Genomic DNA, 14,777 nt, shown 5'->3' with positions numbered 1-14,777 from the left:
GCGAAAGGCTCCGTCTCACATTATTAAACATCCCAAGACTTGAGCTCCTGAAATGATTTCTCAACCTTTGGCGCTGGATTAATCAATTAATGGTTTTCAGAGCGCTCTGGACGTAAGCACTTTTGAAGTGCTGTTATTGGAGAATCTAGAGCTGTCGGCACTAATAAAAAGCACGCACTTCATTCCTCGCGTTCCTCTACACTTCTCACTTTAGTATTAATAAAAACACCTTTTTTTATAACGCTTCTCTTGGAGGGGTCCGGCCCTCAAACGACTAAATATCCGCACAAAAATGAGCGCAAAACTCCTCGCCAGCTTTTCTCCACTGGCAGTAAATTTGCCTTTTCTGCGGCTTTGATGGGGAGGATCTGTAGCATCCCTGAACTCGCAAAGGTGTCTCGCCCCAGGCGTGCGACTACCTGACCAGCGAGCGGAATCAGCCGTGCAGGATTTTCTTGCCGTGCCGCAGAAGATGACCCTGAGAAAAGACGAGCAGAGAAATGAGCCTGGTTGTCACACCCAGCCAAGGGCGGTGAGCCGGGGGACCCCCACCCCACCTCTGCCCCCTCGGGAGTGGGTCCGGCACAGACGCTCCATGCAGAAAGAAGGGGCCTGGCGCGGATTTCATCTCGAGCCCTCTTCCTCAGCCCAAAGTCACACAACTCCCTCTCTTTCTCAGCCCCAAAACCAGCCATGACAGCCCCTTTGCCAGCCCCGGCAGCAGGAGTCCCGCTCTCAGGGTCGGGCCACAAACCGGCTCCCCCTCTCTGCTTCCTTCCCCCCTCTGCAGCCCCCCTGGGCGACGCTGAGGGACCGCAGCCACCCCACAGCCCGACACCCCCAGGGCCCCACCGACACTTTGGGGGGAGCGCTGGCGAACTGTGGAGGGCCCGGCCCCACGTCCCTCTGGGGCGGCACCAGCACGGCCCAGGCGCCGCTTTCTTACCACCCTGACGGGCTTCATTTCTCCACCATCACCAACACCGCACCCCAGACTCCCCAGGACCAAGCGACCCCATGGGGAGCTGTGACCAGCCACCCCCCTCCCACCCGTCAATGCCCCCCCCAACCCTCCCATTCCCCCAGCCCCACTCAGGGCCCTCCTGCACCCCCCATCACCCCTCGGGGCCGCCCACTCCCCTCTGCGCAGTCCAGCTGCCTCACCATGTGCTTGCAGCGGCCCCGTGGGCCCGGCCCGACCCACCACCCACCCACCGGGCCCCGCTTTCCGCCGGGACCACCGCACTCCCATTTCCAGCCGCCTGCCATTTCCCCCAGGCCGGCCCGCCCACGGCGGGCGCCCATTGGCCACTGCCGCCCCACCACCCACCCCCTCCTCCTTGGGCAGTGCCGCTCCATTGGCCCGCTCCAGCCGTCAATCCCCACCATGCTCCACCCCCGGAAAGGTGATCCGGCCAGTGGGCGGGCACACGGGGAACCGCCCAATGGGAGCGCGGCACGGCAGCCCAACCAATGGGAGCGTCGCTGTGCACGCGCAGTGCAGCCCCACAGCCGGCCAGTGCCCTCCACCAGCTCTCTCTAGACAGGGATTTTGACGCTTGAACATCTCTTTCTAAAGAAATCTGTCCACAGTCTTTTCGTAGTCTAAACTCCTTTACATCATAAGAAATTGTAGAATCCTGAGAGATAGAAACAGGCTTTCTTTGCCTTTTCGGAACCTCCTACGGCCGAGACATCGCCACTGTGTGTCTATTGACACACATCTCTCTCCTCAGAGAACACAAATTGGCTATTTACGCTTGTACGGAACAGCTGCTGAACAGAGGCAGATCCCTTTAGACTGGCATGGTGACACTTCTTCGACACAACATCTGTGATGTCATTATGGGGCACGTTCCAGAGCCAGCAGACAGGCAGGGCTTCTACTACGACGCCGGAGGGAGGGCAAGGACAAAGTGCTGTAAGCACCCCAGAGTGGCAGAAGCGTCTCCCACTGCCTCAGGCTTGGAGGTGGGCGACAGCTTGCCTCGCGGCGCATCCTCCTCCTCCTCACCCAGGGAGGGGAAGATGAGTGCTGTGGCTTGCACCGCCTTCCACGGGCTTTGCCCGGAAGCGACACCAAGCGATGTGATCCTCAGCGTGGACGGCATTCAATTCAACGCGCACAAGATGGTCCTCTCTAACTGCAGTGCGTACTTCGGGTGAGTGCTTGAAAGAGGAGGGGATGGGGCCAACCAGCGCTCCCTGCTCCGTGCCACACTGTGCCTGGCTGTATCTCCAGCGCTTCCCTCGGCACTCCAACTCTCCTCCGGCAGTTCCCCCTGGTCCTGCTCCCTGCCCAGGCACCCAAAGTCCTCCACAAGCTGGAAGTGGTGTCTGAGAAGGCCCAGCTAGGGTGCGGGGCTGGGAGCGTGGCCAGCCTGGCTGCTCTGCTGTCAGGCGGGAGGCTTTCCTTCCCCACACACGGCTACTCTCTGCTGTTCTTCTTGAAGCCAGGTGCCCACTCGCCCTGTGGCTCCTCTTGAAAACAAGCGCCCAGTAAAGCCTTCCTTCATCAAACTCCACGGCCTCCCAGCGTGGCTACTGCTAGTGCCCAAACGGGTGTGCAGGGATGGGGGCACAGGGGATCACGGGCTCAGGGTTTCCCACGGCAAGGCCGCTTTCTTCCCCAGCAGCACTCTCTTGGTTTTTCAGGGCTTTGTTCTCCAGCAACTGCAGCAGTGCCGACAGCAACGTCTATCAAATCCACGGCGCTTCCCCTGAAACGATGGGGCTCCTCATCGAGTACGCCTACACCGGCACAGTGCCCCTCACGGAGGACAACGTTGAAAGTTTGCTCCTGGCGGCAGACCAGTTCAACGTCCTGGGCATCGTCAGCCTCTGCTGCCACTTCTTAAAAGCCCAGCTGTGCTCAGAAAACTGCATCGGCATCTGGAGATTCACCCACTACTGCTGCTGTGCTGACCTGCGAGAAGCAGCCCACGAGTTCATCCTGCGTCACTTGGAGGAGGTGACCAGGGTGTCCGCAGAGTTTCTGGAGCTCTCCTTCAATGACCTGCAACGCCTGCTGGAGAAGGATGAGCTCCCTGTGAGAGAAGAGGCCACGCTGGAGGCCGTTCTCACCTGGGCTGCTCATGACCTGCCCAACAGGAGGCAGCACATTGTCTTCTTGCTGAGCAAGGAAGGCTGGAGGAGTGGACAGAAGGGATTTTTCTTCTTAAAATAAACTCCATGTTTCTGACAGTCAAGACTTTGCTCATCACTTGTGAAGTCAGACCTTGGCAAGGGTAGGACGTTGTACTCCACATTCCCCGGACTCACAGTCCCTCATCCAAATCGGCAAGTTTCATTTCTATCAGTTTCATAGGATCGAGATTGTCATCGGTGTCCCAGAAGGTCCTGTTGACCAGCTCCTGGAAGAGCTGGAAGTTTGCTTGCCTGCAACTCGGGGGCCTGACTTTACTCTTGCCACAGAGACCAGCTTCAGGGCTGGTAAGACTGAGCTGGGGAAGGGATCTGCAGCGAAAAGGGCCGACACAAAGCTCTTTTTGGGGCTTTTGGAACCTGGCAAAAGCCCTCGGCCTGTGCTGAGGGCTGTCAGCTGGTGGGCGGGCTGCTGAGTGAGCCTGGGGGCAGAGACAGCCCCTGCCCCGATCGATCAAGCCACCAGGTTATAGGAAGCCTCCGGGAGGGCAGGGACTAGTCCTTGCCCAGAGCGAGCAACCAGTGCTCCCCCGAAGTGACCGTCGAGTCACAAGGTCTCGCTTGTGTCTAGAGATCCAGCCGTGGTTGCTACCCGGTCGAAGGCGGCTGTTAAAAAAACTGTGGGCACCCAGACAGAGGCCCCGCGCAAACATGTGGGCATCCAGGCCTCTGGCTGCAAAGAGTGCCGGAGCCTGGCACTCGCCATGGAGGGCAGCGGAGACAACACCTGTGTCAGATGTGAACAGGTAAATGATCTGCTCATTCTGGTGGCTGAGCTGAAGGAAGAAGTGGAAAGGTTGAGGAGCATGAGAGAATGCGAGAGGGAGAGTGACTGGTGGACCCGCTCCCGGAGAGAAAGGGAACAGGGTGAGGCCCCACACAAGTCAGAGGACCCCCTCCCCTCTCGTCACCAGGCAATAGGAGGGGATGGCAGAGACGAGGGGGAATGGAAACAGGTCCCTGCTCGGGGAAGCAGGAGAATCCCCTCCCGGCCCATCCCACCTTCCCAGTTACCTTTGCAGAACAGATATGAAGCCCTGCAGGAGGAACTGGCTGTTGGAGAGGAGGATGAGACACCCAGGCCAGGAACGTCAGAAAGACCAAGTCGCCATGGACCCAGCATCACAGCTGGCTCCAAAAGGAAAAGCAGACGGGTCATTGTGGTGGGTGACTCTCTATTGAGGGTGGCGGAGGGGCCAATATGCCGTCCAGACCCACTTCACAGGGAAGTCTGCTGCCTCCCTGGGGCACGGGTCAGGGATGTGTTGGACAAACTTCCAGCCCTAGTAAACTCCTCTGACTACTACCCCCTCTTAGTATTTCAGGTGGGTAGTGATGAAGTGGGTAGGAGGAGCACAAAATTGATTAAAAGAGATTTTAGAGCCTTGGGGCAACAGCTTAAGGGGTCAGGAACACAAGTTGTGTTCTCCTCTATCCCTTCAGTGGCAATCATGACTGAGGAAATTCACAGGAAGAGGCAACAGGTCAACTCATGGCTCTGGGACTGGTGTTATGGGCAGGGCTTTGGGGTTTTTGATCACAGGCTGCTATAGGAGTGACCTGACCTGCTGGTGGCAGGTGGAACGCGCCTGTCCCAGAAGGGGAAAAGAATTGTGGGGCAGGAGGTAGCAAGGCTCATTGACAGGGCTTTAAACTAGATATGAGGGGGGAAGGGGAGACAACTGGGCCTGTCAGGAATAAATCAAAGGGGAGGATAGTGAGGACTCTCACTCTGACATTTCATTGGAGAGAAGGGATAGATGCTTAGAAATCATGGAAGCACCTGAGAGGGGTCTGGTGGGAAATGGGGCCCACACCCACAAAAAGGTGCTGGAGTCATTAGCACATCTGAAGTGCATCTCTACCAATGCATGCAGTATGCACAAGAAACAGGGGGAGCTTGAAGCCATGATGCACCAGGGAAACTATGACATAGTGGCTATCACAGAAACGTGGTGGGATGCCTCACATAACTGGAGTGCCACAATCGATGGCTACAAGCTCTTCAGGAGGGACAGACAGGAAAGGAGAGGTGGAGGAGTGGCCCTGTATATTAGAGAATGCTACGAGAGCTCAGAAATCGAGTATAGCGATGACGGGGTGGAGAGTGTTTGGATTAGGTTAAGGGCCGATAAAGCTGATAGCGCTGTGGGAGTCTGCTATAGACCTCCCAACCAAAGCAGTGAGGCGGACGAAGCTTTCTATAAGCAGCTGGGGGAAATCTCGCGATCACTTGCATTTGACACTGTCCCCCATAGAATTCTCATGGAAAAACTGGCGGCTCACGGCCTGGATGAGCATACGATCTGCTGGATCAAGCACTGGCTGGATGGGCGGTCCCAAAGAGTGGTGGTCAATGGAGTTAAATCCAGCTGGCGGCCGGTCACAACTGGTGTCCCTTGGGGCTCGGTGTTGGGACCATTTCTGTTCAACATCTTTATTGATGACCTTGATAAGGACAGAGAGTGTATCACCAGCAAGTTTGCAGATGACACGATGCTAAGCGGGAGTGTTGATCTACATGAGGATAGGGAGGCTCTACAGAGAGACTTGGACAGATTGGATCGATGGGCCAATGCTAATGGAATGTGCTTCAACAAGGCCAAGTGCCGGGTCCTGCACTTGGGCCACAACAACCCCATGCATCGCTACAGGCTTGGGGCAGTGTGGCTGGAGAGCTGCCTGGCAGAAAAGGACCTGGGGGTTCTAATTGACAAGGGGCTGAACATGAGCCAGCAGTGTGCTCAGGTGGCCAAGAGGGCCAATGCCATCCCGGCTTGTATTAGAAATAGTGTGACCAGCAGAAGGAGGGAGGTGATTGTCCCCCTGTACTCAGCACTGGTGAGGCCACACCTTGAGTATTGTGTCCAGTTCTGGGCACCTCAATCCGAGAGAGATATCGAGGTGCTGGAGCGAGGGCAGAGGAGGGCAACGAAGCTGGTGAAGGGCCTGGAGAATAAATCTTATGAGGAGCAATTGAAGGAGCTGGGACGGTTTAGTTTGAGGAAGAGGAGGCTGAGGGGAGACCTCATCGCTCTCTACAACTACTTGAAAGGCCATTGTAGAGAGGTTGGTGCTGGTCTCTTCTCACAGGTAATTAGCGATAGAACAAGAGGGAATGGCTTCAAGCTGCAACAGGGTAGGTTTAGGCTGGACATAAGGAAAAAATTCTTCACAGAAAGAGTGGTCAGACACTGGAATAGGCTGCCCAGGGAGGTGGTGGAGTCACCATCCCTGGATGTGTTTAAGACTCCTTTAGATGTGGTGTTAAGGGATATGGTGTAAGGGAGAACTTTGTAGAGTGGAGATGATGGTTGGACTCGATGATCCCAAGGGTCTTTTCCAACCTAAATGATTCTATGGTTCTATGAAGTGCTGGAGCGTGTCCAGAGGAGAGCTACCAGGCTGGTGAGGGGTCTGGAGACCAGGGCATATGAGGAGAGGCTGAGGGAGCTGGGCACGTTTAGCTTGGAGAAGAGGAGGCTGAGGGGAGACCTCATTGCCCTCTACAACTCCCTGAAAGGAGGTTGGAGAGAGGTGGGTGTTGGCCTCTTCTCCCAGGGGAATAATGACAGGACCAGAGGAAATGGTCTGAAGTTGTGGCAGGGGAGGTTTAGGTTAGATATTAGGAAGAATGACTTTACTGAAAGAGTGGTCAGGCACTGGAACAGCCTGCCCAGGGAGGTGGTTGAGTCACCATCCCTAGACGTGTTTAAGAAATGTCTAGATGTGGCACTCCAGGGCATGCTCTAGTGATGGAGATTGTGTGTGTGGGGGGGTTGTGTGTGTATGGTTGGACTCGATGATCTTAAAGGTCCCTTCCAACCGCAAAGATCCTGTGATTATCATCCCCCTTGATGCAGCACTGGTGTGGCCACATCTGGTCTAGTGTGTCTGTGTGTGGGGCTCTCTGTTCTGAAGGAAGGAGGAGGAACTGGAGAAGCTCCAAAGGACATTAGCCAGGATGGGGTTTGGGGCATGTGTGGAGAAGCTGAGGGAGCTGGGCTTCTGTACCTATTGAAGTGGAGGCCCAGGGCTCTCTAGCAGTAGCCTGCACCTGCTTGAAGTGTGGCTTCAGAGATCATGGAGATTTTCTTGGTAGTGGGAAGAGAAGGAAACCTCAACAAAGCGCAGCTTGGAAGGGCCGGACTGCATGTGAGGAAAAAGAAATCTCACTCAAAGGGTTGCACTGTGGTGCAAGAGGTCACCCAGAGGGAGTCTGTATTAGCCCATGGCTTTGTGTTCCAAGGAACAGCCGGTGAGAGTGGAGAGGCATCAGCACAGGTATAGAAATGCCGGGGTGAGAGCGATGTGGGAAAGCACAATGGGTGTCTGCAGCCTGTAAGGAAAGAGGTGCAGGCATGGGACAGTGATGGACAGCCTGCAGTGGAGGTGGCCCAGGGCTCTGGCAATGTCAAAAAGCCCAACAGCACCAAGCTCATTGTCCCCTTGGCTATGGCACTTGCCTCTGCCACCAAGGCCTACTAGAAAAAACTTTATTTTGAAGCTCTGGGCTTGGTTTCTGCTTCACCTCCTGGCTTCCTCATGCAAGAGTGTTGCACAGCCCCCCTACCCTTGGCCTTGCTCACCCTCACACCCCACTACCCCCAGGAAGAGCCCTGAGCCACACCTGAGGGGCAGGATCTGCCTTCCCAGGGCCTAAGGGTCAGGTTTGGCCTTTCTGCTTCATCAAACAAAGCAACAGTTTTCTCCGCATTACAGCCACCTGCACAGTGCCTTTGCCTTCCTGCAATCCCAGCCTCCAGCTATCTCCTCTGAGAGTCCACCGGGAGACTTTGTCAGTAATGGGCCTCAGTGGCCCTCAAGGTACTTTGAGTTTTGCTTCTGACTTCTGGAACAGTGTTTTCAATCTTCTCTGAGGTTCGTGGACTCAGAGCTAAATACGCCATGGGGCTCATTAAAGTACAGAAAGCCCTAACAAGCTGTTTCTCTTCCTTTAATTTCCTTCAAGTCTTCAAGGCTTCTACAGTGAATTGGAGCTCTTTCATACTGTAGTTAAGAAGGAAGGTTTCAAAGAAAACCCAATAAGTTTTTTTTTAAAGGCTTTGTTTTACTTTACTTTTCAGTCTAGAGAAGAGGTGATAGAAGTCTTCTGCAACTGATATTGATCCAGAGGGTCTCCTCAGGAGGTCTGGATGGCTAGGAAAAGCAGTCCCTTGAGGTCTGACACTGTATGGACAATGCTGCTCCTCACCGCCCCCACCCCAACCCCACCATGTCTGTCATTGCCCAGTTGGGATTTACATCAGTGTCCTTCCATCAGACTTCTCCACTGGTCTCTGCAGCTGGATGTTACAGCTCCATTGCACCAGCTCCCACCTGAGCTCCTTAGAGACCTGGCTGCGCCCGGGCACAGAAGGGTTTCTCCTCTTTGCAAGCAAAGAAAAGTAAAGCCTGATCATGTTGGATCATGTTTGGTAAACAATAAAACACCCTCTGCGGCCATATGCTAAGTACATGCTGCCTCTAATGAGGTTGCTTTTCTGCAAGGGGTAATCTTATGAGAAATGCTTTGGATGGATAGGTACAGAAAGGTTGATATAAACATAGTTAAAGAGTTGGCTACAGGAGACAATTAGACTACTGAAAGACAGGGAAACTTTTAACCACGTGAAGCTCAAAGCAGCAGCTGGATGGGTGACAGGAACCTGAATGAAGAAAGAGTAAGGGAAGGAGAAAACGGGAGTATAATAGAAAAGGCCCTTGTCTAGACAGTCTGCACCTGGAAAGATGACTTTAGACATGGTCATTGTATCAGGACAGGTGAAAACATAAGAAAGATTAGAGAAATGAAATCCATCATATAACAGGCAAAATAGCGGTAGTGAAGTTACAGAACAAGATTGACATTTCTTTGGAATATCCCTTTTGAAAAGTCATTGGGTTAGCAGAGGTCTCTTGTGAGAGAGGACAAGCAAGTGTTGCACCCAGCTCTGAACGAGGCCAAAAATGCAACTCAGGGAACAACTCACTGGCTGTACAAGCTCGCATTGGTGAGCAGTGTGCCACCAGTTAGAGTCCTCTTGGGTGATATTTCTGGGCACCAAAAAGAGAAATTTGTCTTCAAATGCAGTCAGCATGGACTTACGGAGGGTACGTACTGGGACATGCTGGGGCATTGTGGGGCAGCACAGGGATGCTGGCTCCTGGGCCCTGTTCAGTTTAGCACCTGTGTCCGTGACCCAGAGAAGGCAACTCTCAGCATGTTTAACAAGAACAAATGCTGCAATCTACACCTGGGATGAAATAATGGTGGCCACAAGTATAGGCTGGAAGAGGAGTGGCTAGAAAGCAGCCCTGCAGAAAGGGATGTGGGGACGCTGGTTGGCAGCTGGGCTAATACGAGTCAGGAGTGTGCCCTGGCAGCCAAGAGGGCAACCTGCATTCTGGGGTGCATAGAATCATAGCATTGCCTAAGTTGGAAGAGACCTTTCAGATCATCGAGTCCAACCACCAACCTAACTCTGACAAAAACCATCACTAAAGCATATCTCTAAGCACGGCGTCTACCCGTCTTTTAAATACCTCCAGGGATGGTTGCACTTCCCTGGGCAGCCTCGTCCAATGCTTAATAACCCTTTCAGAGTAAACTTTTTTCATAATATCCAGTCTAAACCTCCCCTGGTGCAACTCGAGGCTGCTTCCCCTTCTCTTATTGCCTGTTACTTGGGAGAAGAGACCCACCCCCACCTCTCTACATCTCCTTTCAGGTGGCTGTAGAGAGTGATAAGGTCTCCCTCAGCCTCCTTTTCTCCAGACTAAACAATCCCAGTTCCCTCAGCCACTCCCCATAAGAATTGTTTGTCACTGAGTTTCCTCTGCCCTCTCTGGCATCCCTACCCACTACCAATCACTGCCTCACCACTAACTGAAACGTTAACAAGCTCTCAGGGGCTGACCATCTTTCTCCATTTACCACTCATGCATCCTAAAGACACCAGTGAGGGAAGCATATCTCGGGGAGAGGAGGACCTCCTAGAGGCACCTCTCTGCTCTTTGAGGTCTAAGTGCTTGTCAAAGGCCCCAGGAGGAGTTCATCTGGTGCCCACGTTTATATTGCAGATGGTTGGTCTGCAATGGACAGGGAATGAGACAGAGAAGCGACTAGGAATGATATGGAAGGGGAGATTCAATGCATAGGGAGTGGCTGGGGTGGAGATAATCCCCATGGATAAAGCCTTGAGCAATGTGCATGGCTGAGTAGAGACCTGCTGGTCAAACTAAAGGGCAAGAAGGAAATGCACAGGCAGTGGAAGCAGGGAGAGGTACCCTGGGAAGAGCATGGGGATGTTGCCCAGGTGTGCAGGGATGGGGTCAGGAAGGCCAAGGCGCAGCTCAAGATGAACTTGCCAAGGGAGGCAAAGGATAATAAGAAGGGCTTCTATAGATATGTCAGCCAGAAAAGGAAGGTCAAAGAAAGCGTACCCCTCCTGATGAGCAAGACTGGCAAACTGGTAAGAATGGACGAGGAGAAGGCTGAGGTACTCAACAACAGTTTTGCCTCAGTCTTCCCTGCCAACCTCTCTTCCCACACCTCTCGAGTGGGTGGACCTCAAGGTAGGGACTGGAGGAAAAAAGTCCCCCCCCACTGTGGCAAAAGATGAGGTTTGTGACCACCTGAGGAACCTGAGCATGCAGGAGTCTATGGGGGCTGACAAGATGCATCCCAGAGTCCTGAGGGAACTGGCTGGTGGAGTTGCCAAGCCACTCTCCATGATATTTGAAAAGCCATGGCAGTCAGGTGAAGTCCCCGGTGACTGGAAAAAGGCAAACATTGCACCAGAGTCCACCAGAGCTTCACACTCCCGTGGGGTTGATGTGCCAGGCGTTGACCCCAGACAGACTCGCTCCCACCTCCATCCCTGGGGAAGATCCATCTCCAACCAGCCGAGGGCAGAGCTGGGGTCGTGGCTCAGGCTCCAGCGCCATCCGAGTGTGCACGATGAGCACTGAACCAAGTGTTCCCACCAAAGAAGAAGCGGTACATGCACTTTCCCTCCCCTTTCCCTCTGTAAAACGGCGGGACGCCTCACTGCGGGTCAGAGCCTGAGGAGAACAACCCTGATAAAAATTTATTTGGAAAATAAATGTGGTAAAACTCCCCCTGCCTCCCAGGAGGGACTGTAGGAAAAAGAGAGAAAGGTACAGACGTGCTCTTGGCCCCACGGGAGGTTCCCTCTGGGTGCTGCCCTCAACGGTGGTCCACTCGTTTGGGGATTGGCAAGACCTTTCCTTGACGGGACACTTCTCCTTCGCGCTCAACGGGAGTCACCTCCAGATCTGTGCCCTGCGCCCCTTTTTGTTGGGCTTGTTAAAAGCTGGTTTCTGTTGGCACTTTGGGGTGCTCGGAAGCGTCAGTGGGGTTTTGTCTGGGACACGAACTGTCAAAGCCACAGGCCTTGCGCTCCCCCTGAGGAGGCGGCGGGGGGACAGCACGGGTAGGATCAGCCACCCTTCAGAGAGACCCTGAGGAGGCTCTTGTCCAGCCCTTGGTCAAACCGGCCAACTGCTGACATTTACCTTTTTCAATGTGCGGCTCACGATCACAACCACCCGAGCGCATTGTCATCGCCACCACTGAGCCGGCAGAGGGAACCTCCCCGAACACCACTGTGAATGTCAAGGGGCATCCAGTGCCGCCCGCTGGTCTGCGTTTCTCTCATCGGCTGCTCCTAATCCCATATTCCTCAATGGTGTCAGCGCCTACGATTCGTCGATTCTTTTCAAAACAGGCCCGGAACGCAAAAAACACCACAGCGTGTTTAAATGCGGTGCATGATTCCGCACCGGGTGACTTGTCTGTCCAACAGATAACGCAGAAAGCAGAAGCCGTCAAAATGAACATCTGCCAGGTGGCTGCCTGCTCTTTGGGCATTTCCAAAGCAAATATTCCAGTCAGGCGCCTTCAATCTTTTCACGACCGAACCACAAGAGATCCCTTATTTAGAGTTAGTGTCTCGTGAAGACACGACCTTATCCCTAACCCTCGGAAATGCCATCTAATGTCAACGAGGGCCCTGAGCTGTTGACGGTTCTCGTGACGGTTCTCGTGACGACTTCTCAGCGCACCCTCGTTTCCCTCTTCTCGGGCAGATGACCCCAGACAGGGTTTCTTCCAAGCCGGGACAGGAGCCTGTCCCGTCACGGGGACACGACCAGCGACACCTCAGTTTCGCTGAAACTCGGGCAAACCTCCCAGCCGACTTCCAAAGCCCCGTCCAGATTTTTCCCACCGGCCTTTGACTCCCACCCCACGTCTCCTACAAACACAAACCACCCCCCCAACCCCAGGGGCCACGGACTCCAATTGAGCGCTGTTTTACTTTCAGCCGTGGGCCGTGGGCCACTGGGTGGGTTAGGGGGCGAACGGCCCTTGGGCAGCGCAGCATGGTGGCTGGAATTCCTGTGGCAGGGAACAGAGGAAGAGCTTACAGAGGAACGCACCGGCCTTACAGAGCACCCGCGGGTTTGCTGGGATAATGCCGACGTCCCGGGAACTCAGCGCAGGCGGCGAGTCCAAGGCGTTCGGTGCCGCCGTTGCTCAGCGCGGCCAGTGGATTTGCTGGTTGTTACGGGCGGTTCCTTCTGCCACCCAGAGAGACCCGTCGATCTGCGCCTCCCGATGGAGACCTTGCCGGTCCCATGTCCTCCCAGCGGTGGCTCATGCCATCGAAGGGCTGGTCTCCTCGTTATGCAGAAGCCAATCAGTCGCTCTCTGTGCTGCTCTTTGTCTCCCCTGAGAGCTGTGTGCGTCTGCAGGGGGGAAAACCCGGGGTGCCTGAGCTCCTCGAGCCAAAAATGCCCATGTCTGCCCTGAAGCTGTCCCTGTTGGGAGAGGTCCCGGCCGTTCCCTCTGCCCTTTGGGGCACTTGCGCCCTTGAAGAGAGCAGCCGGGGCCGACTGCGGGAGCGTCACGATGGCAGAGAGCAGCTCCATTGGCGCCGGCTTGCTGGAAAAGGTCTGGCTCGGCTTGTGCGTCTTCCCCCGGCGGCTCTCCCCACTGGGAGCGGAGCCCCGGACCGCTTACGACCAGCCCAACGCTGTCCCTACGCCACAGCACCCCAAGGGGGCTGCCCAGGGCCCCCAGGGTGGCGGTGGTCAGGCTGGGGGTGAAGGAAACCAAGCTGGAGAGCCAGGGCCAGCGCGGGGCAGGCGGAGGAGAGGGAAAAGGACGCGGCGCCCCTGGGGAGGCAGCTCCATCACCCTGGCTGCTCGGACCCCCCCAGGCTCCCCCAAGGAGAGCAGCCCCCCCGGCTGTCCGGCTGCTCCCCCAGCGCCGCCCCGTCGCCGGCGTAGGGATTACCTTCACTCGTAAGAGAGCAGCAGCGAAATAGTGATGAACAGCAAACACCATTTACCAAAGCCAGCAGTGAAGGCGACAGTGTTTTACGGGATTCGATGGCAAGGGGCACCCGGTTATTTACCGCACGGGGGCCAGGGCCAGGCGATCCGTGAGGGAGACCCTCCCGTTGGGTCCCGGGGCTCGGTAAGGACCCCCCAGCTTTCCGAACTCCTTCTCCGAGAGGAGTCAAGGTGCAGCTGGATCCAATCCGAGCCCCAGGCTTGGCCAAGGGTTCACGTCTAAGGGATTATAGCCACGCCATCAACCCTTACGTCACTTAGCCAAGACTTCAGGGTTTAGCACGCCGCCGAGAGCCTCTTGCGGTGAGGAATCTGCCGGCCCCGAGGAGCAGAACCTCAAGCGAGCGTCCCCGCTCCAGGGGAGATCCTGGGGCGCAGGCGCCGCCGCGCAGGAGAGCCCCGAGGGCTCCTGGGCTGTGCGCTCTTCACGGGGTAGGAGAAGTGACCCACGGCCATATTCGCAAGGGGACATAACCCCTCGGTCCCCGCCCCAGACAGCGCTCGGCTGCGGGCAGCCCCCCCCCAAGGCCGGGGTGCGCCTCAGGACACCTCCCACTGATGGCTGTGGCTGGGGCAGGAGCCGGGGGGAAGGAAGGGGGAAAGGGAGATCCCTCGTCTCTGGGCGCCGGCTTGTCCCCGGGGAAGGAGGGACCGCGGCGCTGGGGCGCCCCAGGACCCGCTGCTCCCCGCTCCCCCCAGCACCGCCCTCCTGAGGGGGCTCTGCCCGCTGGCGGGGCTGGAGGGCACCCCGGCTGCTGTCGCCCCCGCCGTTCTGCCCCCGAGCGGGCTCTGGGGAAGCCCCGGGGGGGCTGGAGGGCCCTGTGTGCCGCAGGGCGCAGGCAGGTGTCAGAGGTGCCGCGGGACAGACGTCCCTCCTCTCACCGGGGGGGCTCCGTGCCCGCCATCAGCACCGAGGGGCTGCCGGGGGATGAGCTGAGGCTTCGTCGCGTCCCTCTGAACGGCCGCGTCCAGGGCCAGCAGAGGTCGAGGACACCGGAGGGGACGAGGGCCTTTTGCGAGAGGTGGCCGAGCCCCAGCGGGGAGCGGAGCCAGCGCTGCACCGGGGCCGGGGCGCTGGGACCCGCTCTCGGGGCCGGCTCTGCCCGGGGGACCCCGGGGATGTGGGGGGACGGGGTGTCCCCAGGCGGCGGCGGGGCGAGGGCCAGGGCAGGGGCCAGCCCCCTCTGCCGGGGGGGGCCGTGGCTGGGAACGGCACAGGTTTGGGTCCC

Source organism: Chroicocephalus ridibundus, unplaced genomic scaffold, assembly GCF_963924245.1.
Source record: "Chroicocephalus ridibundus unplaced genomic scaffold, bChrRid1.1 SCAFFOLD_84, whole genome shotgun sequence".
NCBI lineage: Eukaryota > Metazoa > Chordata > Aves > Charadriiformes > Laridae > Chroicocephalus > Chroicocephalus ridibundus.
The sequence above is the reverse complement of the archived record's forward strand: the minus strand, read 5'-3'. Positions refer to the sequence as shown.